This window comes from Solea senegalensis, linkage group LG7 (assembly GCF_019176455.1).
Source record: "Solea senegalensis isolate Sse05_10M linkage group LG7, IFAPA_SoseM_1, whole genome shotgun sequence".
In the NCBI taxonomy this organism is placed as follows: Eukaryota; Metazoa; Chordata; class Actinopteri; order Pleuronectiformes; family Soleidae; genus Solea; species Solea senegalensis.
In genome coordinates, this window is record NC_058027.1 from 15,408,991 (window position 1) to 15,436,967 (window position 27,977).

General features: G+C 39.7%; 1 long non-coding RNA gene across 1 annotated transcript; it reads left to right on the forward strand.

Moving 5' to 3' along the window:
- Nucleotides 1-10,777: 10,777 nt before the first annotated feature.
- Nucleotides 10,778-27,958, forward strand: LOC122772710. The gene is made up of 3 exons (XR_006360806.1): nucleotides 10,778-10,822; nucleotides 18,909-19,050; nucleotides 27,289-27,958. It is a non-coding gene; the product is annotated as an uncharacterized LOC122772710 (long non-coding RNA).
- The last annotated feature ends 19 nt before the right edge of the window (nucleotides 27,959-27,977 follow it).

The following is a 27,977-nucleotide window of genomic DNA, read 5'->3' on the forward strand; positions in this document are numbered from 1 at the left end:
ATAAAAACCATGGACACAATTTAAAAGCACTTTTTTCTAAGGGCAAGGACTAGAGTGTAGCTAACAACAATTTCAATAATCAGTTGTCATTGTCATGACGTCAAAACAAAGACAAAACAGTCTTCTCAAGCTAAATGTGTTGAAATAGGTTCTCATATAAAAGAAAAAGTCAGAAAAATTGTTTTACAACATCCAACTCTTATAGTGATCAAATATACACTCATTTGGTCGTTTAAAAAGAAAATGATAATCTGCTTAATGTGCAGGTGTAACTGCTGGTATATTAATAACCACAAGGGGGAGCTCAATTACACTTAAACAGTATTACAATGTGATTGAACACAGTGAATTTAAAGTGGTACTTGGTTAGATCAACTTTAATGTCTGTTTTTTATTATTATTCAAGTTTAGTATCACTGAAAGTGCAGATGACTATTAGGCCACCTTTGTGAATTTACAACCATATAGTGTAAAAGAAAAAGTAATACCTGGAACAGTTCATTTCAAATCAACTTGCTTCAGGTCCCATAAAGGCTTGGGCCGTCCCTGGTTATTATAACTATTATAACTTTCTGGCAAAGTCAGTTTCTAAAAAAATTTTTAGTGAATGTTTCTTAAAGGTTTTAAACATATTCTTAAACAGATATTGTGTATATTGAAATGTTCCTTCTCAGGGAAAAGTAAGTGTGAGTCCCTGTTATCAGTTTGTTTCAGCTCAAGGCTGCCACCTGCTGGTAAAAAGGAGTACAGCAAAACATGGCTCGTACACCATTATTAAGAAGCTCTTTCACCGATATATTTTTAATGCTTAAATGTTTTTAATTTCAAATGTACTGTTTTACATTAAAAAAAAAAACAGAAAAAAAAATAGTGAAGAACATTATTATTTCTTGATTAAGATTCATTTTAATCAATTATAGCTATTTCTGATGTAAAAGTTTGGGTGAAATTATTTTTAATTTGGCAGAAATTTAAGTGTACACTCACATGATTGTATGAGTTGTTTTTGAAGGAAAAAATAGAACAAGTGGGGACTAATTTCTTCATTTAAACAGTCTAACTCAAATAAGTAAATGTTTAAGGGACATTGAACAGAATAAAGGGATTTGTACGTTTTTTTTATTGTTTGTAATATGCTTCTGTTTTTGAGTGAAGCTGTTATTTAATTGACCCACACTGTCACATGTTTATGTTCAGTCCAGCTCATTTCAGTCTGCGAGGAATTTACAATGAGTCAAAACCATTAAATTCACAATAAAACAGAAGAGAACAGAACCAAAAAAATGTATTTTATAGCATTAAAAGGTAAAGGCGTTTAATGTCTACCCTTTATAATCAAAAACAAAGAATAAAAATAGAGATTTTATATTTGTCCATGCCATTATTTTTTATTAAACCCTCATTTCATCACAACTCTATGTGGCTTGAAACAAACTTTGTTTACTGTTCGGTTTGTACAGCACATACAATAAAAGCAGGATATTTAATAAATGCACATAAACTTACTGCTATGCACTCACATACAGTCACAGATTATTTAGATACAAATATTGTCAATATCAGCCCTCATTTTAGAATTACTCTCATTCATGTCCCATGTTTTATTTTAATTAAAAGCCTAAACATTTGATCTGATTCTGATCAACATCGGCAACATCTCAGAAAACGTACTTTCTGCTAAAAGTGTCACCATGGCGCGTTTACAGTGACATATAATATCTGATTTTGTAATGCAAATCAAAGCACAGTGAATTTATTTGAAATGCAAATCTCAAACGCAGACAAGTGCTTCATATAAGCAGTAATAATGTACTATTTCATGGGACAACATTAACGATAATATATACAGTCCCCACATAATAGAATATACTATCAGGATAAAGATTCAGTGACTGCACAAATATCGGCATTATCGGAGAGAAAAGGACGATAACAATAGAGCTTCCTGCATGTATCGCTCGCCAATGAAAGGGAGGAATTATCACCACACGCCTGTTACCTTGAGCAGCTTTGAGTCCACATGATTACAGCTAATAGTGATTGAATGAGCTACGAGTGTTGAATTGACACGGCTTAGTGTCGACACGTGGACGTAAACATGAACAGATGAGCGGCGTCGACGGCGTCTCCACGTGAAGGTCACTGTGGAGCAGCTGTTGACAGCAGGATGCATGTGTTGGTAAACAAATCCATCTTTGCAAAGGTCACCGTTTGTGCCTGGGAATTTTCTCTCACTCTGTCTCTCTTTATCTTCTTTTTTTTGTCACATCTTCTCTCTCTTCCAGTGACGGACGAAGCAGTTATTTTTTAAATTATACAGTGTTCTTTAAGTGTCCACACTAACGGATAACTGGCCAGATTTTGGTCCAGACCTGGCCCTTCTGACCATTGTTTGTGTCTTCCAATTTTAAGATTTTAAGGCTAATTTGAACTTTTATGAGGCCTATAATTATCCTGTAAACTGTCAGAAATAATAATTTGTTCATCTCTATTCATGGTGCGTCTCCATTTATTCAGGAAGTCTGAACTGGGAGTGACGTCACTTCAATTCATTAGTATTCCACTTGAGGAGTCAATAAACATGGACACAATCCCGAGATAGCCGTTGTTAGCCATTCTTAGCAATATCGGTTGCTAGCAACACTCTACATGGTATTTATTGTATACATGGTAGTTTAGCACCATGTGTACGGATAAAAAAAAATGTAACAGTACTGTGTTTAAGACAGAAATTGCTGCAACTGAGTGCTTAATTGCAGCGTTTGCCATTGTTAGCAAAAACCAGTTGATAAACTATGCAGTATTTTGCACACAGAAACTGGGAAGCTGAATAATAACTGAACAGTGTTGTGTGTACAACTGATTTACTGTAAAACAAATATGACAGAAGGGCATTTAACAGTAAAAATAGTGGTGGCAGCCATCTCGGAATCATAAGACACTTTCAAAGTTGGTCATCCAACTTTGGGGGCGTGTTTCTTCAACTTGTAAATTCCGTCTTCCGACGACAACTGGAATGCGATGCTACTTCTCTGGCTCTGGTGTGAGCTATTTTTCTGAGGAATGTCTGTCACCGGTTACTAGGTGAGGGGGGAAAACAAGCGCAGACTGCTGCATTTTCAGTCGCCGCCAACGTGACTGAGCAGCTACGGCTTTCTATGTTACAGCTGGATCTGGACAAACGTTACATCTGCGTCTGGACAGACGTTACATCTGCGTCTGGACAAATGTTACATCTGCTTCTGGACAAATGTTACATCTGCGTCTGGACAAACGTCTGGACAACGTCTGCGTCTGGACAACGTTACACACAGCTGCGCCTGGACAGACGTACATCTGGCGCCTGGACAAACGTTACAGCTGCGCTGGACAAATGTTACAGCGCTGACAAGTACACCTGGACAAACGGCGTACTGCGCGCGATCTGGACAGTTACAGCTGCGCCTGGACAACGCTTCTGTGGACAAACGTTACAGCTGTGTCTGGACAAATGTTTACAGCTGTGTCTGACAAATGTTACAGCTGCGTCTGGACAAACGTTACATCTGCGTCTGGACAAGCGTTACAGCTGTGTTCGGACAAATGTTACACCTGCGTCTGGACAAGCGTTACACCTGCGTCTGGACAAACGTTACAGCTGTGTCTGGACAAATGTTACACCTGGACAAATAACAGCCGCTCTGGACAAATGTTACATCTGCGTCTGGACAAACGCGTTACAGCTGCGTCTGGACAAATGTTACAGCTACGTTGTTGGACAAATGTTACATCACAAACGTTACAGCTGCTGGACAAACGTTACATCTGTGTCTGGACAAATGTTACACCTGCGTCTGGACAAACGTTACAGCTACGCCTGGACAAATGTTACATCTGCGTCTGGACAAACGTTACAGCTGCGTCTGGACAAACGTCACAGCTGCGTCTGGACAAACAACACGGACGGACACTTCTACAACTGGCTGCTGTTGGCCTTAAGCCAGCATGTCTCACAAAAACACACATACATACACCTCAGCCAACACTCATCCTCTCCTGTCAGCTGTGCCGCACGTCCACGAGAGGAAACTGTCACAGCGTCTCCACGGAGGAGACGTTTTGTTCTGACAACATTCATAAGCTCCTTATGTTTGGTGTAAACACAAGCATGCATGGAATGTTGTAAAGAAAGACAATTGATAGAGTGGATGTTTGTTAGATACTTTGTTAGAAGAAATTGAATACAGGGCCAAAACATCATATTTTCATCAGGCAAAACTTTTTTTTCTTCTAATCTAAGCTATTAATATATGCCAAATTTAAGAGCTTTTCCAGTCCATTAAATAGTGACTTGAAATTGCTACAGGCTGTTACTCATGTCTTAATATTGCTTTGACTCACTTTATCTATTTTCAGAATAAATCAAACAAATTTTTTTATAATATTTGTTTATCTTAAATCAGATTTTTTGAATTCATATACCGGGCTGGATAATAATGCAGGCCACCAGTTGCTGACCACTGCTCTAGCCTTATATAATAATGACGTTCAATAGGTTGGTGAAATCAGTGAATTCTCCTGTATACTTCATATTCTGATTGTTTAAACTGAGTTACCTGCACTTTAAAAGCTGATATTTAATGTTATTGAGGCAAATACTACAAAAAATAAAGTTTTGTGACAGAAACATAGAATCCAAAAGTTGTTAATTAACTGTGTTAATGCTTAGAAATGCCAAAAGAGCAAACCTGTGTCGTCGCAACACTGACAGTTTTTTTTTCATTTACACACAAATTCTTACACACTTATAAATAAATGTAGTTTTAGTAACAATAAACATTAATCTGTTTTACAGCATAGTATACACTCAGTTACTGTCTTGGAAAATATTACATGTACATAAATGTTTTTATTGTTTGTATGTTGATTTTGGATGTCTAATTAATAAATAAACACAAATGAAAAATTCTCAAAAATGTCCGTCAATTTTATCCGTTGTCTCAGTAGCTTTTTATTTTTTGTATTATTTACACTCCAAATACTTTTCAATAAAGTTTTTTTTTAAATGCGGGCGCAAAGGATTGTGGGTATTTATACCGTTCCGTTGAGGATTCACAAAATACACGCCTACAAAATGACTTGATGAATTTAACGCATTTTGCGGATTCTTCTGACGAACTTTGTTGAAATTCAGCCGCTAATTCATCATCTTTACTTGAGTCTGAGAAGCGACCGAACAGGTGAGTGTTTAACATGACACAGGTGAGCCGAATTAAAGGGGGTTGTGAAACATCGAGAAATCTGTGAAACAGGAAACCGATAACCAGAACCGGAAAGCAAGCTGAAAAGAGGAAAACACAGTAAATTCACAAAAATAAAACTCACAAAAAAACTTGACACAAACATAATGAAACTGAAACTGAAACACGTAAAAATGTAAACAAAAACAACCAATTTTGACAATTGTTTCGTCCATAAAATGTTGAAAAATGGGGAAGTTTGTTGTTGGACTAGCAAGCAAAAGAGTTTAATTTTGACCCGAGAAGCCTTTTTTTCTTTCTATTTTATTGTCAATATGTTCTCATTTTCTTTTTCCACCTAAACCAAGAAATCCACAACGATTTACCTTAAGCTTCCAAAGTTAAATCGTTATATAAGATTAAGGCAAGAACAGGTCAACATTAAACTCAGAGGAGCAGAAGGAAAGAACAATTGTAGGAGCAGTAGAGAGAGAGTGTGGGGGGTGCTGAGGAAAAAGGAGCAGGGAAAAGAAACAGTGAGGAAACATATTTACTGACATCCATGGGCTGTCACCACTCTGATTAATGGTGGCTGGAATCCCTGCCTGGTGAAAAGGTGTTGTTGGGGTGTAGAGAAAACCCAGGCTCTGACCCAGAACTAATAGCATTCGACTTGAACAAGCTGTCCAACCTGAGAGAAAGTGATCACCTCCACCACCACCACCACCGCTGCCGCAACCGCCGCTGCTGCTGACTGTACACCACCTGATAGGAAACAAAGTAGGAAAAGGGAAAAGTTTGAGATGAGAGACAAGGCAGGTCACAGCCGATGAACTTAAATGGATTCTGCACTGCGTTTAAAACCACTACTTATAACTGAAGTATGTAACTTTTAAATAAACAAACAAACTATTGTCAAAGGAGTTCACAGGATACTGATGAAGAATATCGGCTCTCACTGTTTCTCAGTATAGTGGTGTTTAGATCTCATGCCCCCCACACACACACACACACACAGGAAGTGACACATCCACGCAAAGTTTCAGATCTCTTATTCTTACTCTTAAACTGCTATTCTGCAGTTTGACAGGCGACTTACAGGCGTGTCTTACTCCAGCCCACCCTGCTATTAAAAAGTCTCCCATGATCCATTCATAGGCCCATGATGAGACATGTCTACATTATTTGTTATTAAACAACCTGAGGACAAGGTTGTGTCGATTTTAACGGACTTCTCTGAAGAGATAACGATTTCCAAGCTTTTTAGCACTAACGAGAGATCAGGACAAAGCACTATGAAGGATTTTTACCCTAATTTAACAGCTTCAGAGTCATTGTGATGGTTAAATGTCTTGTTGTGCAGTGATAGAGTTATTTTAGACAATCGTCGTGGCAGAGCTGGTTAAAAAAGAAGCAGAAAAAAACAATGTCAGAGGCAGTGAAGAAGAGGAAATGACTGTCTCACTTAATAAACATCAGTGAGGATAAAATTGGTAGATTATGAATGGATGTTTACGGCGGTGTTGTAAAAAAATATCTACCCCGCAACTATAGGGGGAGCTTTGTAGAGATAAAGTTCCACTTTAAATCTTGACTCGTGACCTCAGTATCTCTGTCTTTGAGGCCCCGTGAGGTAAAAGAAGGAGGCTAATAGTCGTGTGTTTACCAGCTGTGACAGCAATGCTGGTTTTGTTTTCACCATGTGAATTGACACCCAAGAACTGTAGCTCAACTTAAGTCCCACACTTAAATAATTGAGTGGATGTGTTGGTGGTCAGCATGCAGCTCCCTCTGCTTTATTTACTTCTTCCACACAGCGTGTGTGTGTGTGTGTGTGTGTGTGTGTCTCAGAATGGATACAGCCCTGTAACTGCAAAAATACTTGCTTTTTGCACTAAATCAAGGAACACACACACACACACACCTCTTCTCATCCAGCATTTTGACATAATTCTATTGCAATCACGGACTCTGTTTCCATGGCACTTTTTTCCCCATTTACCTTTCACTGATGTGCAGAATTTTCCACTTTAGTCAAGCGTAAAAAACTTATATTCAGTATTTTAATAAATGTTTTCATATTGTATTTCTATTCACGTTTTTTATGTGCCTAATAGCAGGCTGATGAAAACACACCCGATGAGATTAAGGGTCAAGTTGACAGCCAGGGTCTTTGTAACAGGGAAGGTAAAGTGAGGATGTACCCGGGACCTCAAGCTCAGAGGGGGCCCCCCAAAACCAGTTGATGACATTATTTCACAGCATCAACAATTTTTTAAGAACACCCTGAAGTTCAGTCATTGGCTGCACTGACACCACAGTTGGGGTGGGACTCTTTAAAGCCTTTATTGTGTTTTATTATTTTAAGTAAGAGTAAAAATTTGCTAAATACATAGAGACATACATGCAGATTTGGGGATTAGGGTAAATTGGACACTCTAATTTGACCGTTTGTCTCTATGTGGCCCTGTCATGGACTGGCGACCTGTCCAGGGTGTAACATTTAAGCATTTAGCAAACGCTTTTATCCAAAGCGACTTACAAAAGAGGAATAAGCTACATAGAAGTGGGCATGCAGAAGTGGATCCAAGTGCAGAAGGAGATTGCTAGGACAGAAGATGCTCATGGAATAGCTGGGTTTTCAAGATCTTCTTGAAGATTGAGAGGGACTGGTAGAGCTGAGTAGCTCATTCCACCAGCATGGAATGACACATGAAGAGTCTGGATTGTCTTGTGCGAGGTGTTGGCAGCGTCAAACAATAATCTCTTGATGAACGGAGTAGTCCAGGAGTAACATAAGCCTTTATAAGAGCATTTAAGTAGGTCTCACCCTATGTCAGCTGGGTTTGTCACCAGTGCTCCTCATGTGGAGAAGAAGATGGCCCCAGAAGGTTGTCTGACGCCCCTGCTCCCATCTATAGGCCCAATATCCACCAGCGATACATACGTACAACTACTCAACCCTTTTAATCACACAGTTCAGCTCACACTGAACATACACAGTCACTGACGGCTCGTGTGGACGTCTCACAACAGAACACCACAAAACGGACCTCGAAATAATCTGCAGTTTGCTTGCCAGGAACATCATCCTACCGAGGTTTGTTTTTTTTTTTTGCTGAGGGCAACAGCTAGCCCAACAGCTGGGACATAATGAAGCTCTGAGGCACTTGTTCTCCCATCGTGTCGTGCCAGCACATGTCTCCTCCACCAGATGTTCCGTGTTTTCCCTCCAAAACGCTCCACTGCCAAAGCGGGGACGATCGCTACCAGCAAAGCGGGAACCAGCTAGCTTCACGGTCGATTCATGATTATAAGGTGATTGTTCGGTTAATTGCTTGTTTTGTGTTCAGTGGGGCGAGGCCCTGTCGCTCACTTGTCATCTTTTGTGTTGCCGTTTGACAGTTTTAACTCGAGCTGCTGTCGTCAGTCTGGTCCGGAGTCAAGTACAAGACGCTAAATGTAAATGATTACTTTTCAAAGATTGTCATAGAGGCTGTTGTTTTTTTTAGATGTGTTGATAAAGAATGATATGAAAGTGTGTCATCATGTTTTCCCTCACAGCAACATGTCAGCTGACCTGGCACAGGTTATTCTCCACCAGACAATAGCAATACACAACGTCCAGTGATGCAGAGTAGCAGAGAAGCCTTGTGTGTCATCTCTCTCTCTCTCTCTCTCTCTCTCTCTCTCTCCAGCATCATAAATGTTCTTATATGTAGATCTGTAGTCCGTGTAAAAGCTTTTGCATTGTCATTCTATGTCCCAAAAACATAGAAAAAATACATTAGTAATATTATTATTATTTCCACATTATTCCCCAAACCCCTGCCCAGAATCAACATACATACATACTTTGAAATGTAAACTATTACTCAAAATTGTGGATCCATGAACTGATTAATCAGCACCGCAGTCAACTTTATTTTCACTGATACATTGCCGACAGCATTTCACTCTAGTCTGTTTTGGAATTAGAGCTTTCCCTCCTTCTGCCTCTGCGTGTGAGTGTGTGTGTACTTGTATACATATACTGTATGTCTTTGTGAGGTCCAAAAAAATGTAAAAGCCCATCTTTTTATGGACATTTTGTCTGGGCCCCACAACTTTAAATGGCCTTTTCAGGGGTTAAGACTTAGTTTTTGGGTTAGGGTTAGAATAGGGTTTAAGTTAGGGTAAGGGTTAAGCTTAGGCACTTAGTTGTGATGGTTAAGGTTAGCGTAAGGGGCTAGTGAATGCATTAGGTCAGTGATGTATCTGTATCTTCGTGAAGACCAAAAAAAATGTATAAACCAAAGGGAGTGAGGACATTTTGTCCTGTCCTGACAGCTTTAAATGGCCCTTTAAGACCTGGTTTTAAGGTTAGGGTAAGATTAAGGGTTAGGCATTTGGTTGTGATGGTTAACGGTAAGGGCCTTGGAAATGCATTATGTCCCATGAGTGTCCTCACTAAGAATGCTCCGCGAGAATGTGTGTATGTGTGTTAATTATCTATCATGTTTGCAGGGCAACTGAATAAATTGAGATTACATGTTTTTATACATGTAATTAATTGAAATCATATAAGTTGTGCTTTGCTCGGATCCTGTTAAAACTGAAGTGAGGTGTAGTTAAACCTAATTTTCTGTTTGGGCAAATGAAGCAATCTCTACGGGCCATCACGTCACCGATCGATGCACATTTAGATTTTTAACATCTGGCAAGCCACTGGAAATTGGCTTCTGTGGCAACATTGTGTTGCCATCATCCTCCCATCATTAGCTTTCACCATTGCCCCGGGGTTCATAATGTCGTTAGCTTACATAGAGACGCAGTAAAGTGATGTTACATGACGTTCCTCAACTCCTTTTATTGGAGTAGCCCGCCACGCAGACTGCTCGTCCTATTCCGTGGACACCACAGGGAAATAAGACGTGATGAGAGCACACACTTGATGACATGCGGTTTAAAATTTCTTGCGTCAAACATCATTTAATTTGAGGATTAGGCGAATAAAAAGCACCGCGCAAGCTCGGAGGAAATTCTAGTGCAATGTTACGTGCTCGCCGAGAATGGGCGATAAAGAATGTGGTATTTAGCCAGTTGGCTTACGCAATCTTTTACACATGTTAAGTCTCTGTTGTGTTGCCAGATATTTGTCTGTTATATGTTCTCCTCACATCTGTATGAACCTCAAGAGGTTTAACACCCAAAGTTGCACCATTGCCGCACTAGTTTTAATCGAATGTGCAGTCAAAATGATTAGCCACAATGACTGAAATTATGTAGTTGTAATTACAAACAGATGGGAGGCTTTATTTGCACTTAAGGCGACTGTGTGCTTGGGAAATGCAGTGTGAACAAGAATAATTAAGAAGTTAGAGTCTTGTTTTTTCCAGTTTGTGTTTAAATAATCAACACTATGGTATAAATTTGTTTTAAATTAACTATATAGTTATGTGAACGCTTTGCCCGGGAGCAGCCGCCGTCACCTCTGAGCTCTGAGGTTGTGAAAATACATATTGTTCAGTTTGTTTGTTTGTTTTCCACAGGGAGGCTGCACCGCTTCATGCTGAGATGTTTCTCAACACCTGAGGCTCACCGGGGAGACAGTAACTCATCGAGTGAGTCGGACATGACTTTTTGCTTTTTTTTTTCTCTCAACGTGTTTATCTTTTAACAAACTGCCACAGAGCAGTTGACTCTCCAAGGGGTTTTACGATAAACACAAGGGGGTCAAAGGATGAAATGCATGAGTGCAGGAACACACACACACAAGCACACACAGGTTTACCCAGCTATTCTTCTTAGGACACTGCATTGACATTATCCCTAACCATAACCTTTACTAACCTTGATCTTAACCTAACCACAACCTAAAATCTTAGACCTAAACATAACCAGTTCCTCGGAAATTAGGTTCTGCCACATTAGGACCAGGTTTTGGTCCTGACAAGGTCAGTGTTTATATGTCAGGGCCTAAAGAGTCAACAAATACAAACACACACTGACTTTCCCCTAGTACTTGTGTTTCTTTCTCTCTCTTGCTTTTTTTTTACAAAATTACCAACAACTTTATTCCGTGTCTGCCTCAGTGACCTGTGAAGAAAGGTCATTGTAAGAAACGACAGATTTGCATCCCCTCTTTTCCTCAAGGGGGCACTGGTGTCTCCTCCTCCTACCTTAGAACAGAGGCTCGACTATGTCCTGCTACTATAGTCATGATCAGACAGAGGGGTGAAATAAAATAATGCTCGGAATATTTGGGATAAAGACTCTTAGGTTTTGGGGAATGTTTTTTGTAAATGATCAGAGATGGATTATTACATATCTTTGGGTGGATGAGAGGTACCACAGTGAGTGTCCTGTGATATACTTGAGTCAGATGTTTCTCTCTTACAAAGGAGTCGTAATCTTTGGTCTCATGATCAGTTTCAGTCTGAAGATTAAATCAGTGATTTCGATTCCAAGCTTGTTTACGAACTCTGAGCTGCAGTTGTTTCAATTAACTGATATATTAATACCTCTTTACTGCTGCCTCGCGCCTTTTCCGTCAGACTGATAAGTCAATAAAACACGTGACTTTTTAGAGGGTTTTTTTTGATTGAATATGAACTCTTACGATTTGATTTGAGTATAACATGTCCCATATACTGCAGGCGCTGAAAATAACAGATTTTTGGCTTGGGATGTTTAAAATGATGACCCATTTCATCTGTCCAGGCTGTACTCCAGCTTTGGGATTGGCTGCAGTCACTATACAATGTCTGGATAGATGTGTGTATATAAAGCAGTCACCAGGAGCTACCATCAGGAGTGTATTATGTGTTTTGTGTAGTTAAATTCCTTGTTACGCTGCACTGTCTCCCAGGGCCTTATCAGTGACTGGGTGAGTTAATTGCAGTTCACTCAGTAAACAACAGAGGTCACTAGAAACTGCTCTTGGATGACGTTGGCCCGTCCTCCTCATCAGAGCCGGTGTTTCACAGTGAGTGCTGTGAACTCGAGTTCCCAAAATATGCTGCAGTTGTAAAAGTCTTTCTTTAAACTACCATTAACAAACAGCTTGTTTCTTATTTCCAGCCTGATTCAGCAAACCTGCGAGCACAGGCGTGCTTTATTTATGCTGGTGGATTTTATGCATGACAGTTTTGCTGAGGGGAAAAATGTTCCTCCTTCCCATCTTCCCCATGTTCCTCTATTGATTTTGGCGCTGCTTTGATGTGAAACCGTGCCAGAAGTGTCACTTAGATAAATCACTGTTAGTCCAAGCTGGCGTAGCTCGGCACTGGTGACAGAAGGGAGAATTCCACGCGGATCAAATAAATACAGATGTGGTATAATTAGTTGTATTCCCAAGGAGCCTTTTGTGGGCATGTTAAAGATGCTGGGGATCAGCTGGTTCCATCTACTATAGTAGCTTTTGTCAGTTTAAACGGGAGCAGAAGCTTGGAGGGTCACAGCCCATGAGGTTTTTGATGAGTCACACGTCCATGATCCAGGTATGGAAATTAAACAAGGTGAAATGCCTGCAGTGAATTGCAGCAAACTCTAGTGATGTGAAGCTGACTTTTTGTTTTACAGACACAGTTTGTGAAATTACTCAAACAAAAGTGGCTTTATGTTGCTTTTAAGTACAGTAATGAGCTGTTCAACAGCAGTGTCCTGCACATTGTTTGTAGGTGACAGGGGGCACATAATTAATTTCCTTTTTTTATTCAACCTGAGAGTAAATTCTTATTTACAATGTCACTCACGTAGAAAAACTACAAAACAGCTCTCTGAAAGCACAAAACCTCCGCCAAGGCCGCTCAGTTTCCCACAGTGTAAATACACTCAAAAGGTGAACGGTTTCTAGAGAACCCCAAAAATATAATTGTCTTCCTTTCTTCCACCCAATCCAGTTTAAACATTTGTTTTAAGGTGAGTTTTAACCAGATAAACAGATCAAATGCAGGCCATTCTAACATGGAGCAGGAGCTCATTCCACAGTTTGGGAGTGACAGCTGAAAATGCTTGGTCATCCCTGGTTGTTGGATGTGTACATGGGACAGCTAAGAGGAGCTGATCCATGGACCGCAGCGACCTTGAAGTAGGCCCTAACCTTAACCTCAGTCCTACCATGGTTCATAACCCATTACCTCATAGTCTGACACTTTTATTTTACCACTGCTCTGCTCTGAGCATCAAATTGTGCCGCCACTGGGTTTACATTGGAGTGCCCAGTGTTTCTCTTTCAAACGTGAAAGGGTTCCTTGTGCGAGGCAGTATATGACACTCTTGGGATGAGAACAGGTGGATAATGACCATACACTATAATTATATTTCAATCTCTTTTTATTGGAACACATGTATTTTTTTTTTGAAAAAGGGTCAAATTATACCAGGTTTATTCAAGACATGCTTGAGCATTACATACACATGTTGTATGAGCTCAATTGACAATTTGCTAATATATATAAGTACAATTTTCAGGCACATCATTCCAATCCAAATGCCAGTGTTCACAGCATTTGACAGACATAAAAACAACAAAGCCGATGGTGCCCTGAGACTTTTGCACAGTGCTGCTCCATTTAATTAGCGTTAGATTCTGTAACTGGTATGAAGTGATCACTACACAAGCAGAATCAGTTGCCTGTGGATTCCCATTGCTCCATCTTCTATGCTCGATTTGAGCCTGTTTTATGGCAGCGATGTAACTCTGCAGTCTCTATGGATCTCGGATGATCCAGTAAAATGTTCTTTCGTTTCCTTGCACTTGACTGTTTTGTCATGCCGGGGGGAACAACAGCTATCCACCATCTTCACTTTTTACGTATACAACCGGCAAAGAGTTGAGCTGCATGACATTATTTCCAAGTATGCCTTTCTGGCACATACGTCTAAAGGCCCATTTATATTCCACACAAAAGACGGAGACGGATGGAGCCTTTCATCCATACTTTGCATTAATTTAGTCCATAATTGTGCACCTCACAGGGGAGCTTACGATGACGGATGCAACAGAGCAATACCACCTGGAAATCATGAGGATAGGTAGTATAGAGTCAGTAGTCCAATCAGACAGGAAAATGACAAAGAGGAAGCTATTAAAAGTGGAGTAAAGTTTCAAAGAGTGTCTCTTCGAGATGTTGTGGAGTTACCTGTCCAGAGCACAGTGACAAACAAAGGATCAAGAATAGCTGGGAGGAAATTGGTGGAAACTACAAAGTCATTATGCAACCTACAGTTGTATTGAAAACATGCTGCTAGCTTATCGCTGCAGCCAGAAAACAGAGAGCGACAGCGTGCCAGTGAGTGAAGGGCGGCATTTGTGATTTCCAGGAGCTATCTGGCGAAGCAAGCAACTTGATTTTGGAAGCATTTCAGAGTGTTGTATGGCGGGACTGCGTGATGTTACTTACCAGACCTCCTGTAGGCACAAAGACTACATTTAATTTCATATCAGAGCATCCAGTTACTCTTGGAAGTACAGTACAGTATAGTACAGTGAGGTGATCCTTTTGTGTTTACGACAAATGTTGCTTCGATGCATCATTGTAGGAGCCATGTTGGAGTAGGACTCTCCAACGCATTATTAGTTTAGTCGAGTTCATTAGTTTATTTAACAGAGGTCAACACAACACACAAGCTGAGCCGGGAGTTAGCTATATAACTCATTTACATCTGTCTGTAATTTATGTAAAACGTGCTTTGATCCTCGCTCCAACCAGAAACACTGCACTCCTTTAAGTGCATCATCTGATAACAAAGGGAGAGCACATTTGCCACATAATACTGCCATTACACTTAATGCCACATCCTTGTGAAATTGAAACCCACTTCTTTTTTTTTTTTTTGCTCTCGCAATTACAGCCCCTTCAGGAGGGGACGTATTTATGCCCAGCAGTTAGCAATGCATTGATTTAATACGTTTCTAATCAGGACATACAGCTTCAGGGCCTGAAATGTTAATTTTTCCTGCTGCTTACAAAGTAGCCTTTGATTTTCTGTCACGGTAGTAATTACCGTTTTTTGCCACTAGATAGGGGGAGAGCTTTGTCTTGTCTAATTATGAGGTAATCATTGCTGTAGTGCCAGCATGTTGTTCTCACCTTTTTGTTATTACTATTTTCATTTTATTTTCTGCAGTTTCTGCCTCTTCTAATTCACACTGTGACACTGTTAACAGTGTGTGTGTGTGTGTGTGTGTTGGTTTGTGTGAATGTGTGTGTTTGGACTGTTGTAGCCTAGTGACTGTAATTGTTGTGGTATGGGTGCTGTTAATTACTGGAGTAAACGGTTGAATCACGGCCAGGGCCTTTTGTGGTTGCAGAGTGTCGGGCAGCAGCAGCAGTAGCAGCAGCAGAGAGAGCGACAGAGGGCTGGAAAATTATTTTTACCATCTGGGGACCGAGGGAGAGAGAAGGGGATGCAGAGAGGAGAAAAGGGGGAACAGCAGCAGACAGAAAGGCCCAATTGGTGGCCACAGCCTTAGGGTTCGGGGTCCATATGGAAGGCAACACTTTGCCTTGCGCTTTATTGCACACCTTGCTGTTTTAATCAATGGCAAGCCTGTTCACAGAGCCTAGAGCAGCAGTGCTTGTTTCTCATTGTCTCGCTGCATCTTTTACACTTTTGCTGCTCCACTACACCCCAACACTTCTCACCAAATCTCCAGAGAGCTGTGTAGCACTTTCCCACCTCTCTGGAAGCCAGAAAAGTGGATGTGCGGCGGCAAAAAAAACCTTTGCACCGTGTGTGCCGAGGTAAAAGCTCCTCCTATTTTGTAATGATGATTTGATACGCTTTTGGCTCCTGCCTGAGCTGTTTCCAATCTCCCAGCAAAGCAGGAATAAGAATGTTGACACCTGCTGTGTTTGGAGCCGTTTCTTAAAATGGAGATTCCATCTGAATTCCATTTGAGTGTTGAAAGTAATGAGATTAGGCTACAAAAGGCGTGTTAACACCCAGACGCTGGGAAGTGTGCTAATAACACAATAAAAGTGCCAGCCAGCAGTGGACTGAATCCTCTGTAACCCCACCCTAAGTGGAGGCAGCGCTGGTAATCACCCCCCATAGACCGAGCACCACGAGGAGCGGGGAATAAAGCCACAGCTATATGGGAGGTTGAGTGTTTGATTTTATCACAGAACATGAATATTTTGTTAAATTAGACCCATTTGGTAACAAACACACAAAACGTTTTTGGGAGAAAGTTTTGAAATGAAGGACCTGCTGTTTTAATTTCAAACTCGATAAGTATCAACAGAAGAGCAATAAGACAGCGGAGCATCAAGCACCCTTAGTCCTGATTTTGTCCTCGTAAACCTCTTTTTCCTTAGATGGAACTTCGGCATCTGTTATTTGACAGTAAGGATTCATGAGAAACCTTCTCATGTAACTTAACTCTGCAGGACACCACACACAGAAATGACAATGATGGAGCGTGTGCGCAACTTACAAGCTGTTGGCAACCACAACAACAACATGGTAATACTATGGTAACATTTTGTACGTTATTATGAAATACCATTTTGTTCCTTATCTTAATCACCCAGTAATGCCTTGGTAATAACACTGATAATAGTGTAGTGTGGTAATAAGAAGATAATATCACGGTAATAACATACGTTATTACGTCTCAAATCGGAACTGCGAGTCACCCCTGTTCACTGCGTTCCAATTGATAAGACAGAAACACAGACGTATCTCTGGCGTAGCAACATGTCTATGGTCAAAAATTTAATTTAGTTTGAGTTTAAGTTGAAGTGAGTTGAAGTGAGAAGTGAGGTTGCTCCAAGTTTCCGTGGCATTTGACGACAAGTGGAACTTGGCATTACTTAACATTTGATTTCAATTTCACCTCATTGGCAGTATGTAAACAAGAATCCTTTCTTTCCAGCAATGTTGTTCCCCCTTAGGAAGTAACAACTTCCTGTTGACACCAACACATGCATGCCCAGTGCACCTCAGTGGTCACATGATATTATAGTATATATTAGTGTGTTAGAATGGATGGATGGTGATGATCGTTTCAAATAAAGATGGATGTATATTTCAACAAAGACTTTTGCTGACAGCTGCTTTAATTTCATCACAAAGGCATTCAAATACTGCAGAACGTTTCTGATGATGTAATTAAATATCTGAATGAAGAGTGATTAGTGAATAAAACATTAATCTCACTTATGGTGGTGTCTGTTTTCCAGCAATTATCAAAATGATGATTACGTCGTGATATGCTCCCAAATTTTTAGTTACTTGACTGTTTTTAAATGTGAATATTTTATGTTTTCTTTGCTCCGTATAACAAAGAGATCAGAGGTTTGGGAAACAATGATTACGGACCAGTCAACTAGTCAATTAATCAAGAAAATAATAGAGAATTTCATCATATAATATTGAGGATTCAGGATAACATCTCTGTTATTGTACGCAACAAAATCAGTGCAGTGGTTGAATGTGAGCTCAGTATAGCCATAGTTAAAAAAACAATAACGACCATGGTTTCATCAAATCATCCACAATAACCGAGGAGAGGGATAATAAAGGTTAGATTCGGATTTCTGAGAAACTTTTAACCTTATAGGCTCTGTGTCAGGCTGACATGACTGCACACACACACACATATGTCCAAACCGTGCCATAAATAAGCTGCAGATTTGTGTTTTATGTCTCTTCTCTCCACAAGTCCGGTGGTAATAGCCTGCACTATCTCTCCTCCCTGTAAACAGACATGTCACCGATGTTTGGCTCGCTGTATTACAGCTTTTACCATTACTTGGATTTGTGATTAAATTTAGCAAAGTGCTGCCGATAGCCGAATTGTCCAGCCACTCTCAATTACCATCTAGGGAGGCTACCTGAGAAAGCTTAACACAGCAATTAACAACTTAATTAAGTGCCACAGTCATTGTGGCATTTCTGGAGCCATGCAACAAGGGGGTGTATTGATTGCAGGGGATTGCCAGTTGGTCCCCAATTGATCGCCCAATTGATTGGCTTGGATAGGCATTCCTCAATGACTCAGGGAAGGGGTTGGTGTGTGTGTGTGTGTTGTGTCTCAGAGGAAGTAGCCGTCACGCTGCCATGTGACACACTGATAATGACCTGCCAGACTGTGTATGGCCTCTTCCAGTCCCCCTGGGTGTGACACGCATGTCTGTTGTCAATCAAAATCACTCACTTATTCTCTCTCTCTCTTTCTCTGTCTCTCTCTCTTTCACACACACTGACAAAGACACACAAATACAAATACACACAAACAAAAGCCCCAGGACTGTAATGTTTGGATCCTCATGAACATTTGCAGTCTATTCTTTCTAAATACACCTGACAGTATTATTGTAAACACACACACACACACACGCACGCGCCACAGAATACAGCATCTTAAGTAAAATAAATACACCAACACACAATTTCAGATCCTTGTTTTGAAGTATTAATTCCTATTATTTCCTATTTATTTTATCATTACAATTAAGTCACCCTTTCTTTATTAACTTTATATTGGAAAACATTAAAAAAAATGTGATGACAAAATGACACACACACACACAGATGCACTCACCATTTAACACACACACACATGCACAAGTGCACCCTGGGGAGCAGTTAGGACTCGGGGCTGGGGTTGGATGTAGGACGGGGAGCAAAGTGGTGGTAAGACGTCAAATAAAGTGTCATCTCTTATTGTGTCAGTGAAGTAATTCCCTTTTAAAGGCTCGACCCCTGACCTCGCGGGATCTCGGACAATTGCACAGCGCATTGGAGCCACGAGGTGATAACAAATGACTCAGCTGAAGTGGGGGGGAGGGGATTCTACGCCGCACTCACTCACTCATCCGTTCCACCACTACGCCAGGTAAAGGATGTTTCCAAAGCAACTAAAATGCAGATATTCTCCTCTTCACACATGTTTAAATTACTTAATTTTAAAGGTGCCGTATACATATATATATATGTATATAAAATATATATATATATATATATATATATATATATATATATATATATATAAAGGTGATGTAGCTCAGGTGTTTCCTGGAATATTTTGTTGCTGAATGGGGAGAGACAGGTAGTTTTTGACTGTCTTGTTCTTTGTCAAATTCATTTTACTGCATTGTTTATTTTAAACTCATGACTGCAGGAGAATAAATCATCTATATTTGGGCAATCATTTTTGCACACAAACCGAGGGGCAACCACATTAATTTTAATTTAAAATTGATATTGAAAAAAGTATCATTCACGAATCAGTATCAAGGAGATGCCAATTTCTCCAGTTATCTACAGATTTTCAGTCAATTATAACCGTGTGTGGCCTTTTTTGAATGTCACATGTGTTACTGCAGACCGTATTCTGATTGTGTTCAATCAAAATATCGTTAAATGTCATGAATTCATTCATTAAATCAGATTTATCTGAATATTAAAGCATTTTATTGATGCACCACTTTAAATTCTTTAGATTTAAGAGTCTATTTAACAGCATTAATTCATTCATTCATTGTCTACCGCTTTATCCTCCACATGAGGGTTACAGGGAGCAGGAGTGAATCCCAGTTGACCGGGTGCACCGTGGACAGGTCACCAGTCCATCGCAGGGCCAACACACGGAGACAAACCACCACTCTCTCACACATTTACAGTCAATTTAGCAAGTCCAGTTAACCTCTGCATGTTTTTGGATTGTGCGAGGAAACCGTCAAACCCAGAGAAAACCCACAGTATTAAACAACATCTGCCCTTTGATTTGAACAGTATTTCAGTCCCCGTACTGCTGCAGTAGTTCCATATTTTTCCACCGGGGGGTAGTATTATATGGACAGACTATGTCAGTGAGATGTTCAGCTATGATCAAGTATGATTTTGGCAAATACATTCAGTGTGGACATGACACATGATTGTGAAGCTTAATTGTGTGTAGTACTCATGGAGACCAAAACCTGGTCCTAATGAAAAAGAACTGATTAAGTTCAAGGATTTGAATTGTGGTTAGATTAAGGTTAGGGATAGGCATAAACTGGTTATGGTTAAGGTTTGGGTTAACCAGCCACAGCGGATCATCTGCCTTCATTTCGCCCTTTCCCTTGTGTCTCCAACTGTCCTCATGCCCTCATTTAAGTGTTTTAAAGTGTTCTTGTATGGGTATGTTTGTAAGGACCAAGAAACCTATCAATCAGATGAAATTGATTGCGGCCCATCCCCTTAATATCAGGTTATAATGAGTTTATTCTATGTGTTTTTGAAGTAATAGATTCATTTTGTGTCATTTTGTGAAATACTGCCACAAATATTAAAGAATAGTGTGATATCATTTTCAACTCATATCGCCCACCCCGACTGAACTTGTTTCCACTTGACCTACTGACCAGACTGTAGACACTCAGTGGCCCCCGGGTTATTTGAGATTGAGTCCCTTGCTATAAACCATAGGGGGTGAGGACAATTTGGCCGGTCCTCACGTTCTGTCACCCCTTAAAAGGGCTTTTTGAGGGTTAAGAGTTGGATGTAGGGTTAAGGTAAGGGTTAGGCATTTAGTTGTGATGGTTAAGTTTAGGGTGAGGGGCTAGGGAAGGCATCTTGTTTGTGAGTGTCCTCACTACAAACACGTGTGTGTACTTGAAAACCTATGTGAGGACATTTTGTGACAGTTTGGCTGGTGCTCACATGCTCTGACACCTCATATAAGGGCTATTTCAGGGTTAAGACTTGGAGAGTTAGGGGATAGGCATTTAGTGGTGATAGTTGAGGTTAGGATGGTTTGGGCAAAGGGCTAGGGAATTAGGGCTGAACAATTAATTTTAGCGAAATTGCGATACAGCCTACTGCAATTTTTACACATCTTATTCTACAGACTGAAAAGAACATCTTTGTCTCTCATAGATCTGCTCAAATATCACACAGTTGTCACTTTTAAACATGTTTTTCCAATGAAAATGAGAATAATGATTCCCTCAGACATCACAAATCATATCGCAACTCCTGTCAAAATAATCGCAATCAGATATTTATTCAAAATCCTTCAGCCGTATATCTATGAGTGTCCTCACTAAGAATGCTGTACAAGAATGTGTGTGTGTTCGTCAGAGTGCTTGACAGGCTCGGCTCTCCCTGCGCCTGCTGTGGTCCTGAGGTGGTCAACTTATGACCTGTAATTACATTGCGACTATGCTCTCACATCTCACCGGAGCAGGTTTGGTCGTGGATACTTCAATTACCTCACTCCAATGCCTCTGTTGGTCTCACATGCCCGGCAAAAATCATAATGATAGTCCGGGGAATGGACTATTCCGATTTTACAACATGTGCCACAGGAAAAAAAAACATGGAGGCCATTTCAAAACACAGAACTTTACAAGAAAATATAAAAATAGAAGCAATGGACTCTTTCCCCTCAAAGTGTTATTATAATCTTAATAGGCATGGACTTTCAAGAGGGTCAAAATTAAATCCTGGACATCCTCTCTCATGCATCTCAATAGACGGGCTTGTTAATTTTTATACCCAATTCAGTATGCAGGCATTTCAAAATTCAACAAGCGACGGCAACAAAGCGAAAACACACATTCATTGAAAATGGCCTGCATTCATCTGCATTCAAAGTTGTTGTAAAATAGATAGGAGAAAAAATATATATATCTATTTGGGCATATTTGAAGGTTGGGCCCAGGTCGCATATGTTTGCCCTTGTATAGTTCTGTCACATTGTGGCGTAACAGAGCCTCAGCTGCACGATTGCAGTTTTTAATGAAAAAGTGGGGGCTGCCACATCCAGGTAAGACCCCGGAGGTTGTATTTCCAGGGCTTTGTTATGTCCCACAATGAGGCAGCGTGGACACACACACACACACACACGCACACACACATACACAGAGAGCTTTAACCTGACAATGATAGCTAAAGTGGAGGCGGATAATACACACGTATTTCCCTGTAAAAATCTAATGTTGGACAAATCCTTGATCATCTGTAGTACTCACTGTCTTAGAAAACATATGAGGTTATTAAACTCTCACTAAATGCCACTTTGGACATTGAAGTAAACCTTAGTACTTTTGGTAATAATAAGAAACGGGCATTCACAGTTCTTTGTCGCCCCATTGTGTCGCTCAAGGCCAGACTTGTTGAGTCTTATTGCCATGAGTTGAAATGCCTCAAAATTGTTGAATTCTTTTTGATTTGTATAATGCTATTTTCATTTGGGAATAGTTTTGTATCAGCAGCAAATGGATAGAAGGATAGATGATCCTTATGTCCAGCTGTTCTATGATCGCAGTGTGGTTTTGTCCTCCTGAGATTTTATGATAATAAAGAACATTCTTCCTAAAAAATAAACTTAATTCAATTTGAGTACTTGAGATTTGCTTGACCAACACTGGTAAAATAACTCGAAATGTCCTGGCTTATAGAAAATTTATATTAGGTTACAATTAGTTAAAAAAAAACAGGGCTAAACACTGGGTGTCTGCTTTTGTGGCCTTGCGTTCAAACCTGGCAACCGAGCGAACTTTTTAAATGAACTATTCAGTTGTGTGGCACCATGAAGTCTGTACATTGTATAAGTAATACATTGTTTCTGTTACGGATAAAAATAAAATTCTAAATACTACATTTTCAGTTCCAGATACCTGTGACTCAATGTTTTGTGCCTTTCTAGATCTGTAAGTTGTAAAGCAAGTGTGTAAATGTTAAACTCGGGCATAGTATTGTTGAATTTGCACTTATCTTTCTCAAGAAATTTCAGGTTGTTCATAATATGTTTTGTTAAAAGATCGTTAAATGTTCTTGTTGTTTATAGGTTATTGTGCTATTATTATTACTGGTCCGGCCCACTTGAGATCAAATTGTGCTGTATGTAGCCCCTGAACTAAACTAAAGTCTTTTTAGCATATTTAAATGTGGAAATAATCTTCATCTTCAATCTTCATATGACTTGACTTGTTACTTGCTTGATTTAAAGCGTGGACTCGACTTGACTTGCTTCTTGCAAGGATGACTTTGCTTGAGATTTTGTGACTGCAGAGGTGACACTCAAAACAGTTATTCACTTTTGTTGTGAAAGTAAATGCTGTAGAAGGGGAAAAAATAGAGCAACACATCCAAATAAAATACATTCTCTTTAGATTTCTTCTTAATGTATCTTCAGAATTAGCCAATTGGCACCTTACCAGTTTTACCAGTCAGATATAAAGTTTCAGAAATACCTCACTCTCCACTGACACTGTGGCTAATTGTTAATTAACCAATTACGTGGTCTGTCATCATTTTTCCAGTGAGACACCTAATCTCAGAACACGACGTCTACACTGTCCAAGGTTATATTAATTTGATTTGTCACTTCAGAAACTTTACTGACACTCGGAAATGGCCTCCTTACATATTCCAACTGTAGATTATTGGCAAATGGAGTCGTCGTGTGTATCGTTTTGCGCAGCTATTATTTTCTCAAACCACATGAGCAATACTCGGATTTCATAGCACGGAAAAACGCCACACCTGATATCCAGCTTCAGCGGCGTGATAATATAAATTGCATTGTTATTCATACTTTTGCCAGGAAATGTCATGGCAGAGCTGAATTTCCTACATAGAAATGACAGTAATATTGTAAGTGTTTTTTTTTATATATTAAGTGTTAGCTTTTAATAGCTATGTTCAGTGTACACTTACGGAGCTAATAAAAAGAAAAATGTGTCCTTTTCTGTCATAATGGGATGTTGAAATACAGGCACATAGTTCAAGCTCAGTATAGCTCATATTTGATGTTAGATGCTTTCTGACTTGGAATTACATACACAAAAGCATGGCATTTGCATTATTATTACCAATATTACTTATACTTTATAAGGGTCACACGGTGGCGTAGTGGTTAGCACTACACCACCTCTATCTGTTTGTCTCTATCTGTGTGTGTGGCCCTGCGATGGACTGGCGAACTGTCCAGGGTGTACCCCGCCTATCGCCCGATGTAGCTGAGATTGGCACAGCACCCCCCGCGACCCTCTGGTGGAGGATAAAGCGGTAGATGATGACTGACTTATACTTTATACAGAAGCATATCACTACATAAATACTATGTATGATTGTGTATGTTCCAAAAACAATGAATTCGATTTAATTTTCATTTGTACATTATAACAATAATAATATAAATAATAAATAATATAAGTACAGCTAGGATTTGAGTTGTACTATGATATTATATTCGTTGCTGGACACATATTTACCCTAAATCCATGGTTCTCAAACTGTGGTACCTGTACCACCAGTGGTACACAAGCTTCCTCTGATGGTACTGATGGAGGAAAATCAGAAATACTGTTCTACCGTGTAGAAATTAAACAATACAACAAAAAATTATAACTAATGAAATAATGATAATTATTGTCACCTTATCTCTCACTTCGTCTTAATTAAATTCTGCTATACCAGTGTGTGGAGTACTTATCTTATTAGGAATAAATCTGACTGTGAAAGTCCATAGCTGACTTTGTTCAACCTTGGCGAAAATAGTGTAACTTCGAGAGATCGAAATTTTCTCAGGCGATAAAACGGTCGAGAACCACTGCTCTAAGTAAATGTTACAACAGATGTGTTGTTAATACAGTCCATGACTTGACCGGTAAAATGAAGGTAAAACTTAAACACTCTGCAGGTGCTGCAGAAGGAATTGGAAGCATAAAAAAACAACAAAAAAAAACGCTGTTCAGCCACTAGTTGTTGTTGCGAACAGAAGGTCATACACAACAGGCTGGCGGATAAAGATTTGAGTGTGTTGACAGACTGGAGAATCTCATCTGACGCAGGAACTCACACCAACCACAACTTTCCAATTAGATAGTCTTTTATTTATTCTTTCATTATTCCCCTGCGTTATTACTTTCACTGTTCAGGTAATTGTGTCGGGCTATATATGACATGTGAGCACTGACCATGATGTGCTCTTTCACACACCAAAGGTCAGCGGCATCGCTTACAGAAAGAGAAGGACCCCCGCCTCCTCAAAACACCCAGTCAGTCATTACCTCATTCTCTATCAATTATTGACATGCAGTTGTCAGTTGAAAAGCAAGCCAGACTTTCCGTTGATCTGTTTGATGAATATTTCAGCTGACAAACAGGCCACCTGACACTCGGCACCAAAGCAATGTGTGGTTAGAGAGGGGTCACTCATCTTAGCCGCAGTCACTCACATATGCATTCACACGTACAGTATATACAGTTACAGTGTTGTTGTTGTTGTTCTCTCCCTAAATGTTTTACTTAATGTTTATTGACATAAATTAGCCAGGAATCTGTCATCGCCACCGCTTTGTTTTGGTGGCAGTTCACCGATTGTACGTCATTGATTTACTGTTAAATTAATAACTGCATATTCATTTAAACATCAATTTGAATGTTCATATTTTCCAAGGAAGGGTACATAAAAGGGATACTTGAGTAAAAGCACAAGTATCTTTGATTTTGGTAGGAGTTTAAGTCACTTTTTACAATATTGCTTGACTAAAACTCTAAAACTAAAATATCTGACATGTGCTGTACTTAAGTATCAAATGTCAATTTCTGACATAAAATGTACTTAAGTTTTTGGAAGTAAAAGTATTAAAAAAAAGTATTAGTAGTAGAGTGATTTGTGTTTCAACTGGAAGACTGTGGGTTCAATTCCCAGCTCCACTAATCTATATGTGTCCTTGGGCAAGACACTTGACCCCCACGTTGCTCTAGACTAGAAAGCATCTCCTTTTCTTCTTCTGATTTTACTTGGTAAACAAGTAACAGAGAAAGTTAGGGGGAAATGTGTACTGTACAGATAGGTGAATTTTGTATTTGAAGGTGAAATCTGGAGTTACAGACATTCTACAGTAGGTCTATTTTCAGATAATAACAAGTTTAAAACCACTGCAAGCCTCAAAACAACATTTCACTTGGATGATAGTGAGGAGAGGGTTCCTACAGACAAATCAGAGAGTCCATAACTTTGCAAGCGTACTTGATGCTATCTTCAAAGTCCGTAATAGTCGACTGCTGAATGCATCACGTGACATTTCATTACTCCACTGCTAGAGCTATCTAAAAACAGGACGATGCTGTTCTGTGCAGCTCCCTTTTCATTTTGAGTATTATATACTCTCCTGCACTGGTGTCCTCTGAGAGAGTGGACAGAATCTGTCTGTACACAAAGTGCAAAGTTATGGACGCTCTGTTTTGTCTGTAGGAACTCTTTCCTCACTCTCAAATGAGAATATTTTCTCTTTGCTCCATTTAACAAAGATATCATTAAAAACAGAATTATTTTTTGTTATTGTTTGGTTTGTGGACAAAACAAGACATTAAGAACATCATCATTTCAAGGTTTGGGAAACACCGATCAACATTTTTCAACATTTTATGGACCAAACAACTAATACATTAATAACTGAGAAAACAATCGTCACATTATTCAATTATGAAGATAATTCTTAATTGCAGCCCTTGAACATTTTGAATTCCACAGCCAATATCTACGTCTCAAGTGGATTTTTAGTGTTATTTTACAGTGTCATTTATCTGTCGTGTATTGTGAAAGTCTGTCTGAGTGCTGAGACGACAAATAGTGTCAGTCATGATTAAAAAAATTAACACAAATGTGAAATTTATGAATTAAAACATTTTTTTTAATGTCATTTCTTTCATTTCTGTGGTTAGAAAAAAGAACACGTTGTCATATTTTGTTTTCAATACCGTCACTTGACCACGGCATGAAAGAAGAGCTAAAAGAGCCGTGTTGAACTGGTGATGGATTATTTATGGCGGGCTCCGTTCAAAACAGCCTCTGTGGAAGAGACACACCCCATAAATTTTTCTATGGCCTCTATAAGCAGGTCAGAGAGGTACCAATATTTCCTCTTTATTAGAAACAACAGAAACAACATGCAGCCATAAAGGGGGCCTCAGAGGTGAATCTGAGACAGTAGGAAGTGCAGGGGGGAGCGTGCTGCTCTGAGAGCTGAGAGGTAGTCACACAATCCATTTCCTTCCACCCGCTTGTCCATATATTGGTGCATTTTGTCATAACTCTCAGACCAGTGACTCACAAACTCCCTGTGCTTCATCACAGGTCAACTTGGAGATGAACTTTAAAGGAAGGTGTAACGAATGATCGCAGCCTCTCCGGCAAGTCGTATCTGCTGAAGTGCCATAACCCTCTAAATATCCTGACCTCAATCTGGAGTCTGCATGTTGAAGGCCCATCGGAGAGGGATGGTATCGATCTGAGCAGCAACTCTGGCAGCGTCTATAAACAACCGGCTTCAGGCTTCAAGGCTGAGGAGATACATCTCTATTTCAGCTGGAGGGTTTGCATCTGGATACCTGAGTTGGGATGTGGCACTGGACAGATGGTGGGATTTCTTTTTTCTTTGCTGAACTCACAGCAGGTCCAGCTCATTTGTGAGACCAGAGCCAGTGATATCCTCCGTAGTGCTGGTTCTATCAAGGTAAATAAGGCCTCGAACCACAAGCTCCACATGTTTTGCTTTAAATAATCACATTAATGTTAAAGAGTATTGTAAATAGAAAGCTACAAAGCAACAGTCAATATGTGGACGAGTGATCAATTCCTAACCAGCAGACAAATAGTGTTTGAAGATCTTCTATATCAGCATTACACTGACAGCCGACGTAGTGACTTTGGGGTCATTAATCAATAAACACAAGCCAAGCAATATATTTGACGTAGACTAATTAAATAATAATCATCATCATCATCAGGCAAAACAAAAACATTCTACAGTTGAACATAAAACA